We start from the raw sequence: 9,732 nt of genomic DNA on the forward strand, positions 1-9,732 counted from the left end.
CCTTTATACCCAACTGTACCTGTTACCTATTCCTATTGTACATTTTAAGATGATTTTTCATTATCTGTTTCCTCAGAATACATTCTTTTAGGGCAGAGGCTCTAGCTTATCTATAATTCTATCCACAGTGCTCTATCCACAACACATAGTAGACATTAAATATATTGATGGAAAAAGGGTGTATAATCAATAAAAATTACTTCCACTTTGTGCTCAAAATAAAATGCTAATATATGCTCTAGTTCACATCTCAGTACAACACTACCTGATTTACAATACTATTCAAGCAATTAATTTAATACACAAAAGACAAATGATTTTATTCTATACTTACATTTCCATTATCTTTTCAGGCTTGATAGACATTTATCTTGAAGGAGGTATTTACTTCACTACATACTTAAAATGTTTTTTAAATTAAGTTCTATATGAAAACATTTGAAAATAGCTTTACTTATGTTGGAACTTATCTGTATATACTTGAGGGAAGTGAGGTATAACTGGAAATCTTCCAGACACTAATCCTGGTCACTCAGATGAAACTTATTATATATAGATACCCATTTTATAAGTATTATAAAGTACTTGCACTTAGAATGTAGAAAACTACAAAACAATGTTGTTCTAACTTTTTTTTTTTAATTTCAGAGTTTTATTGTATTGCACTAAAGAAACAGCTGGATGATCATACAGTGTTCTCTCTCATTCAGTTTTGAAAATCTAAAGCATTTGCAAATTCTTAAGACTATCTTTACCACCTGATTAGAACAGTAAATATAATAACCAGTTTCTTAATAGGTAATGTCTCACAAACAAAAACACATTTAAAATAGCTTAAAATGCATTTTTCACAAGCAATTCAGCATATATTTTTATATTATGTTCACTTATGCTTACAAATCAAAGCAAGTATTTTACTCTAATGAAAATATGAAAAATCTCTCATTCATGCAATATACAGGAATAATATTCAAGTCAAAGAGAAGAAAAAATCCCACTCTTCTTATTTTTGTAAATGTACCCATATAATCATCTACACTATAGATGAGGAAACCCATGAAGTTTCCCAAAGGTCAGATATATATTTCCAGTTCATCAGAAGCACCTGATAGCTACAGTTAATTTATAATTACAGATCTTCCTTGACTTATGATGGGGCTATACCCAGATAAACCCATGTAAGTTGAAAATATCGTAAGTGGAAAAGGCAATTAATACATCTAACCTAGCGAATATCATAGCTTAGCCTAGCCTACCCTAACTGTGCTCAAAACATTTACGTTAGTCTACAGTTGGGCAAAATCATCTAACACAAAGTCTATTTTATAATAGAGTGTTGAATATCTCATGTCAATTATTGAATACTGTACTGAGAGTGAAAAATAGAATGGTTGTAAGAGTAGTGGTTGTTTACCCTCGTGATCACGTGGCTGACTGGGAGCTGAGGCTGCTGTCTCTGCCTGGCATCACGAGAGAGCATCCCACTGCATGTCGTTAGCTCTGGAAAAGATCAAAATTCAAAATTCAGGATATGGTTTCTACTGAATGTGTATCACTTTTGCACCATCGTAAAGTCAAAAAATCATTAAGCTGAACCATAGTAAGTCAGGGCCATCTGTAGAGGGCCTTTCAATAAAACTGAAAATAAGCCCTACAAGTTCCTATAAACAAAAGGTCCCAATGGACCTTATAAGGATAGTCAATAATTAATGCGATCATTCAGAGGATTATGGCTGTTCCTTAAGGAGTGCAAGTTCAAACCTGTCAACAGCAGAGGTAACCATTTTATGTTAATTTATATATAATTCCGTTTAAATTCTTTACCTGAGTATGACATATGAAAGTCTTTCCACAAGCAAAAACTATGGAAATATTTTTAAAATGTCCTTTTTTAAAATAATTAATCAGATTCAATAGGCTACACTTAGAAACAGGATCTTGCTGAATAGAATTCTTTCATTTGGTGGCTTTTTGCATGCACTTAATTGGATTAATTCTTCTGTGTGTTGTTCTAAGAGCTCACCAGGACATAGATCATGCCATGTAGGTAGTAACAAACAGGCTAGAAAATAAAAATCTAACTTGCACCATCCTTCCTCCAGATAATGTGCTAGAATATCTGCATTGATGATGATTGTAGGGTCATAGAGCCCTGCTCTGCTCGTCACTAGCCTACTCATATACCTATAAATATGGTATGCCAAGAAGGGCATATTGAGACCCATTGTAAGCCTTCTGCTGCACGAGCAAACATGACAGAGAAGAAAGCATGGATGAGGTACTCTGGAAATAAAAGAAGATTCAGGGTATTACACTAGTCTATAGGATTCTTGTAATCCATCTTCAGCTCATCAAATGCGCCAGATAGTGAAGAAGATGAGCACAGAGGTGAGCATCAGCCTTAGCATGTAGCAAAAGGCCTTGAACTTGAAAGCCAAGGCTGGGGAGGAAGAGCAGGGAGCAGCACCAGAGCCAGAGGAGAAAGGAGGTTGGGTAAGACCCTTCAGTTCCTGCGGTCACAGCCACAGCGACAGCTGCCACTGCCGCTGGGCCCATCCTCCTAGCATATTTGAGCACCGGCCCAGGTGCGCAATGAGCCCAGGTGCGAAAAAAGAGATGAATCTGGATAATGCACAAAAATCATAACTTTTTGTGAATCCATTAGAGAGAAGTGATCACAAGACAACCAAGAAAATGGAGTTCCAAAGGAAAGATGGACACATGAGCCTTTTGCAGAACATGGGAGAAAGAGATGGCCACCATAGAGATGAAAGAAGAAATCATCTAAAAATTCAACAAATTATTAAAGGCCAAGTCTGGCCTAATTTCAATAGTGGCAATTTTTGACATCTAGGATACCCAGATATAAACGAAATTTACACTGCCTTGCAAGCTCTTTTCCATGAGCGTCCATTGGTGCTCACTAGAAAGACTGAGCAAAGGGCAAGAGAAGAGACAGTGCCCCTTTTGGTGTTGGAGACTTACAAGTGGTGATTGTCTGCTGCTGGGGTTCAAGAAAAGAAAACCTGTCCACTTCCCAGGACCCTTCATTATTATGCAAAAATATTAAACCTTCAAGGAAGACCACAAACTCTCTCGTTCCCAAGGCATAGTCGAAGAGCCATTGCTTCTATAGAGGGGTAGAAGCAAAACTGCCTCTGCTATGGGGAAAAGCAACCATCTGGCTCTCAGGACATAGCCAAAGATCCAGTGATAATGAAGGATTGAGATGTGTATATCTCCAATTGAGATATAGATATAGACATAGACATAATATATCTCCAATATATGAAAAGCTATATATATTCCCCCCCCACACACACACACACACACTGTTTGAAAGGACAAACAACTGTCTAACCAGAAGGATAATGGAGAGTTTGACTTCCACGGAGAGGGGGGGCAAGTATGCTGAGGCTAGATTTTGACAAAAGACCCCCCCCTCCCCACTATTGGAATAAACTTAGCAGCTGCTAACAAGCAAAAGCAGTCTACTGCTGGGAGAAGTGTAAGAGGGTATAGAACTGTGAAGGATCTGAGATTCTACTCTACTTACAAACAAACACGGTGACTTGCTACAGTTTCATGGAAGCTGCAAAAGATGTTAAAGTCCTGGGTGAGACCAAAGACCTTTATTACTCCAGGCATAGCAAGTAGGATATGTTTCATATGTTTCATGTTCATGTTGTTTTCTTTTGGCTCCGCCCCTCCCACTCTCATGGAGAATACGTGGATCATCCTGGTGATTGCTACACACACAGTGGATTTGTGTCACAGATGAGGATTTCTGAACTTGGGGAACCTCAGTCTTTTATAATGGACTGCAAATAATGGAAATATTACCTTAATATACTAAACAGTAAGAAAATCCACACTCTGGTCCAGAAGGAGATACCGTCCAATCTTCCAAGGATGCTTGCTATACAAATATCCATAAATACTTACTCTGGAAGAAAGTCTGCTAGTGCCTCTGTTCACAAGATGTGCAGAAATGCAAGATTCCCGTGTAATGAAGAGATTGGTGTAGGCATGTAGACTCTGCTGATAACTGAAGGTGGAGTGAGAACACTGAGAAAACGCTTCCAGCACTGCACACCCCACACTACGTACAAAGGAATGCAATTCACTGCTGGATAAATTTGAAGTCAGCGGTATACTGAGGATAACAATAGCAACGACCAAATCATACCAAGCGTTATGACTAACTAGATTAATTCAACCCACACACTAATGAGCTGACAGAAGAGAGGAGTGTTCATTTCTGGATATAAATACTGTTACTTCTGTCTCTCCTGTAACTCTACACACGATGTCTTGGCATTTAATTTAAAAAGTCCAAGTCAGACAAAAAGGCAAAACAAAAAAACTGGTTTCAAAAAATGAAGCAATCAATAGAACCAGACACAAAGATGGCAAGGAAATTTAAAATAACTATGATAATATGTAAAAGATTCCTGTAGGAAAAAAATAAGACTTCCAGTTTCCTGTTCGGCCTGTAAGGAGCTTGGTGTTTTTCCACTCTGTCTTAACAACAAGTAAAAAGCTGAACAGACTGAAAAATCAACAACTTTTCTTGGATCCATAGGACAGGGGAGTGCACAGGGCAAACTGCTGTCCCCAAAACTGGAGAGACAGACAGGCAAAGACAGGGAGTCGTGGCTTAGAGACTTGTGGAGCAGAGACTCGCAAACAGAAATGGCCCTGAGAACCAGAGCTGGGGTAGGAAAACCTGAACTGTAATTGATCAGTTGCTGGAAGCTCACTGTGAGCAACTCTGAGAGTTAAAAACTCCAGGAGAACCCGCTCACCAGGGCAGTGCCCACAATATTGTGAGATTTACTTCCAGGATCTCCGCCAGGTTCCCACAGGAAATACTGGAGAAAAATTGGAAAATTTTGGGAAAAGAGCACAGAGGATTTTTAGGACAGTGAAAATACTCTGTATGATACTATAATGATGGATACATGTCATTATACATTTGTCCAAACCCATAGAATGTACAACACCACGAATGAATAGTAAACTATGGACTTTGGGTGATTATGATGTGTCAACATAGGTTCATCAAGTGTAAGAAATGTACCACTCTTGTGGAGGATGCTGATAATGGAGGAGGCTGTGCCTGTGTGAGGGAGGGAAGCGTACGAGAAATTTCTGTACCTTCCCTCCAATTTTGCTGTGAACCTAAAACTGCTTTAAAAAAATAGTCTTAGTAAAAACTAAATAAAATAAGACCTTTGTGAAGTAATAGAAAAATATATATTTCTCTCTGCCCCCGATTCCTGCTACAGGGCTCTTGAAACCCTTGCAATTTCCTGGGTGGTCGGAGTGTCTTTTGTTCTAACGAGGTGGCTCTGGATGGGCTCCTGGATGGGGATTCGTCACCAGAAGGACTAAGCCATGATTAGAAGCTTGGAATTTTCAGCCCCACCTCCCATTCTCTTGAGAAGAGAGAAGGGCTGAAAATGGAGTTAATGATCAATCATGCCCATGTGATGGAGCCTCCACAAAAATCCCAATAGTACGGGGTTCAGAGAGATTCCAAGTTGTCAAACACATTCACATTGGGAGGGTGATGCACCCCAACTTCACAGGGACAGAAGCTCCTGCACTCAGGACCCTCCCAGACCTCATGCCGTGTATCTCTTCATCTGTGTTTGTTATCATACCCTTTAGTAAACTGGTAAACGTGTATCCCTGAGTTCTGTGAGCTGCTCTGGCAAATTTATTGAACCTGAGGGGAGGGTTGTGGGAACCTCTGATTTGTAGCCAAGTCTGACGGAAGTTGTGGTAACCTGGGGACCTACTACTTGTGATTGGCATCTGAAGTGGGAGTGGAGCAGTCTTGGGGGATTGAGACCTTAGCCTGTGGGATCTGACACCATCTGCGGGTAGACGGTGTTAGAATTGAGTTGAATTGTAGGACCCCCGGCTGGTGTCGCGGAGAATTGCTTGATGTGGGGAAAAACCTCCACAGATTTAGTGACCAGAAGTGTCAGAAATGAAGTGTTCTGTGTGAGCAGTAAAGGAGACATACAGGAGAGACTCACAGGAGGGAAGAACTGGGTTTTTCTCTATACAGAAGGAAGCTGAACTGAATTTTTCCAAAACAAGCTTAAAACGACTTAAATACAAGATCTTTTTCATTATTGATGTTATATTTGCATTATAATGATACATGAAATAAATTACAAGCTGTTACTGTTACCAATTTGATTTAGTGTTATTATTTGTAGAGGAAAACAGGTGTTCACCAATAGGTCATCTCACCCATTTGGCCACTTCATAAAATTAATCTGAATATGTCCGTGATCTAGAAATAGAACATCTTATCCTCAGAGAAGTATGCCCTGGTCACCAAACTAAGGTGGACCCCCAACGATTTCTCCATTACATTAATCTATTTCTTTTCCTTATAATACAAAGTATGAAAATAATTTATAAAATTATTATTATAATTTATTGTTTAGCTCTGTACTTTGTCTCCCATCTCCAAGAATGTGATCCCCAGGATAATAGTGACCTTACAGCCTTGCTCATTTCTGTATCCCTAATACCTTGAATAGTTCCTAATACATAGCAGGGTGCAATACTTATTTGTTGAATTAATAACTGTATAGACTCTTGAATCTCAAAACGTGTTCAACCATACACTAGTGTTGGAAGGAGCCCATTGAAGAAGAGTTATGTGGTCAAGTGAATTTGGTTAGTGCTACACACTGTATGTTCTGCTTGGACGTCCATCCTGCCCATTAGTATATTAAAGGCTCTAAGAAGCCCTGCAGTAGAGAGGCTTGCTAGACTTTGCTTAGCCCAGAATTTTTCAACTTATTTTATCACATAAAGTAGACAAAGGACTGAGTTGGAGGCTTAAGAAACGAAGTCTCTGACCTATAAATTTTTTGATAACGTTTACTGTGAAGAAAGCATGAATTTACATATTTCCAGCAAAGCATTACAGGAGTTACCAGGCCTGAAGATGTTCTCTGATGATGATTTTTCAAACCAGGTTAGTAGCTGTGGTGTTCTGCTGGTGTAATAAGTTCTGAAAAGGTGTGTTAACTCAGCAGGGCCTTACAGATTCTAGTATACCTCTATCATATCACCCACAAACTCCAATTTAACTACTTTCTCTGGTTTGTAAACTGCCTTTAGCAAATGACATAACTTGGATCTGAAAGAAAGATTCAAATTACCAGTTATTTCTTCAACAGCACCAACTATGTTACCTATAATATATAGTGATGAGTGAATATTACGCCTGTTTAATCACGTTATAGCTGTATAAGGCTGACTGTAACTGCTATCAGTCTATGGATATGTACAATCCATTATGTACACTGTTTTAAAAGGAGAGACTATAGCAGACCTGCCCTGGGCCTACTCCATTAGGGAAGTTGGGTGCATGCCCACATGTGTTTGTAAAATAGCGTAAGTGTATGAGAGTGTGTGTAAAACTGTGTGTGTGTGTGTGTGTGTGTGTGGTGTGTCTGAGAGAGAATGTGTAAAACAGTTGAGAAAGAAAGAGAGAGAGCCCAATAATATTTCAAAGAATCAGAGTTCTATAAATAATATCATGGGAACTCTAACGTTGGCTATATGATCAACGTGTATGAGGGGTTCTCTGGTTTGGCTGAATTTACTCAATTTAATAAAGTTGTGGGCAAATTTGAAAAGTAAAACTAAATTTGATAGAATGCTTTACTCCTCATATAATTATTTTGTCATCCTGCAACCATAGTCAATGTCAGCAAATTATTTATCAGGCCACACCAATCTAGAGGTAAAATTTGAGTTACTCTTTTTTATTATAGGGAATATTCAAAATATTGCCCAAAGTGTTTTATTCAATTCTCTTTTTGATAATAAAATTTTGACACTTAAGTAAATTTCTTCTCATTGAAACCCAGAAGTAGAGATTGGGATAGGGCAGCCTTCCTTCACCAACCCTGAATTGACATAAATTCCTCCATCTCCCTTGCAAAACCAGAAAGAAGCCCATTTCTCCCTAGATTTAGGGCTTCCTTTCTGATTTTAAGGCCATAATCAGCAACCAGCTATGTGTATCATTCTGGTTCCTCTGACACAGATGTAGAGCTAGAATGATTCTCAGGGTTTTTCTTACAAATCTTAGAAGTAGTCTGCTTAAAAGTTGAGATGACCTAGTTCCTGAACAGCACACCAAGAAAACATGAAGAGACTTATTTCAAACCGAGCAGACAATGAAGTTCCAGGCGTAGTTCATCTTTGGGTCTTGCTGACAGATCCAAACAAAGCTGGGTATTTATTTCAAAGACTTCAAGTTTGCTTTGAAGAGGGCAAAAAAGACTTAGAATACCCCCACTTGCATCAAATCTCATGGATTTTTTGAAGTGGTCATGCTTCTTTGTAGATCAGTAGAAATATTCAGAAAACTTGTCAATTCTTTGTATACAGAAAAAGAAAGATTCTGACTCCAATCTCAGCATGTTTACTCATTAAACCATTTAATAAACCAAGGTTGAGGAAACTTAGAACAAAAATGGATCATCTATGACTGACGAAAAATAAAAACTGAAACAAAAATATCTGGTTTGTACCAAACAATAATGTCTATTTAAAATACATTTTAAGTTTTATACAGTGAAAAGCTTACAGGCTTACACACTGAATAATAATCATTTTGTAAATTCATGTGAATTAAAAAAAAAAAAACAAAATATAACATGTATATAGAAAAGTACACAAATCATAAGAGCACAGTTGGATAAATTTTCTCAAAGCAAACACAGTCATGTAAATACTGCTCCTCTCAATCAAAAATAATGCATTCCCAGCACCACGGAGCTGTTCTCATTACCCCTCTGTGGAAAGTTTAGCTAAGTTACTCATGATATTTCGGCCTCAGCATCCATTTTATTTGGCCAAGTGGCCTGTCCTGACCTTAAACTGACACTAGCCCCTAAGGTAAGAGCATGCCCTAGATAGCAGCCCTCAGAGTTACAAGAAAATGTAAGTTCCTGATATGACTTCCCCAACAGCTCTGTGACCAACAGTCCCCCTGCCTTCTCTGTGTGTGCCCCTTAGATAAGACCCCCACAGGACTTACCAAAACCCCACTCTTTTGGTTTGAATTAACCAATCTGGCCTTAGCCCAGGAACCCCAAAGCACTGCACCATGGACCCTAATAAACACACGTGTGTCCCAAGTCCTATCTCTCTCTCTGTCTGCACTCTGACGACATCCCAATGTGGCCCCTTGAGGCATGCCGGGTACTTCCTTCAGGACCTGTGAAGAATAAATTTTTTTATTTCAATTTCTTTTGTGATCTGTTGTTGAACCCAGGCTCACCATCTGGCACTCTGTGCTCCACTTAACAAGTGTTAATATAACAAATTCATAATCACAACCCTCACCTTTCCAAAAAGTGACTGTTATCCTAATGTTTAGCACCACATAGATTAATTTTGCCAGATATTAAACTTTATATAAATGAAATAATTCAGTACATAACCTTATGTGTTTGGTTTCTTTCAATCAGTGTTATTTTTGAGATTCTTTCATGTTGATGTGTGTTTCATTAGTGTGTTAGTTTCATTGTTGTATGGTATTTCATTATAGAAATATGTCCAAAAACTATTTATCCATTCTACCTTTGATTGACATTTGGGTTATTAAGAGTTTGGGGCTGCTATAAATAATGCTGGTATCAACATCCTTGTAGATGTCTTTCAGTACACGTTTGTATACAT

General features: G+C 38.4%; 1 pseudogene; it reads right to left on the bottom strand.

The window, feature by feature from the left end:
* Positions 1-2,011: 2,011 nt before the first annotated feature.
* On the bottom strand, positions 2,012-2,483 carry LOC101407200 (protein cornichon homolog 1 pseudogene; annotated as a pseudogene).
* Between the last annotated feature and the right edge of the window lie 7,249 nt (positions 2,484-9,732).

Source organism: Ceratotherium simum, chromosome 25 (genome assembly GCF_057802395.1).
Source record: "Ceratotherium simum simum isolate JZ-2026a chromosome 25, ASM5780239v1, whole genome shotgun sequence".
In the NCBI taxonomy this organism is placed as follows: domain Eukaryota; kingdom Metazoa; phylum Chordata; class Mammalia; order Perissodactyla; family Rhinocerotidae; genus Ceratotherium; species Ceratotherium simum.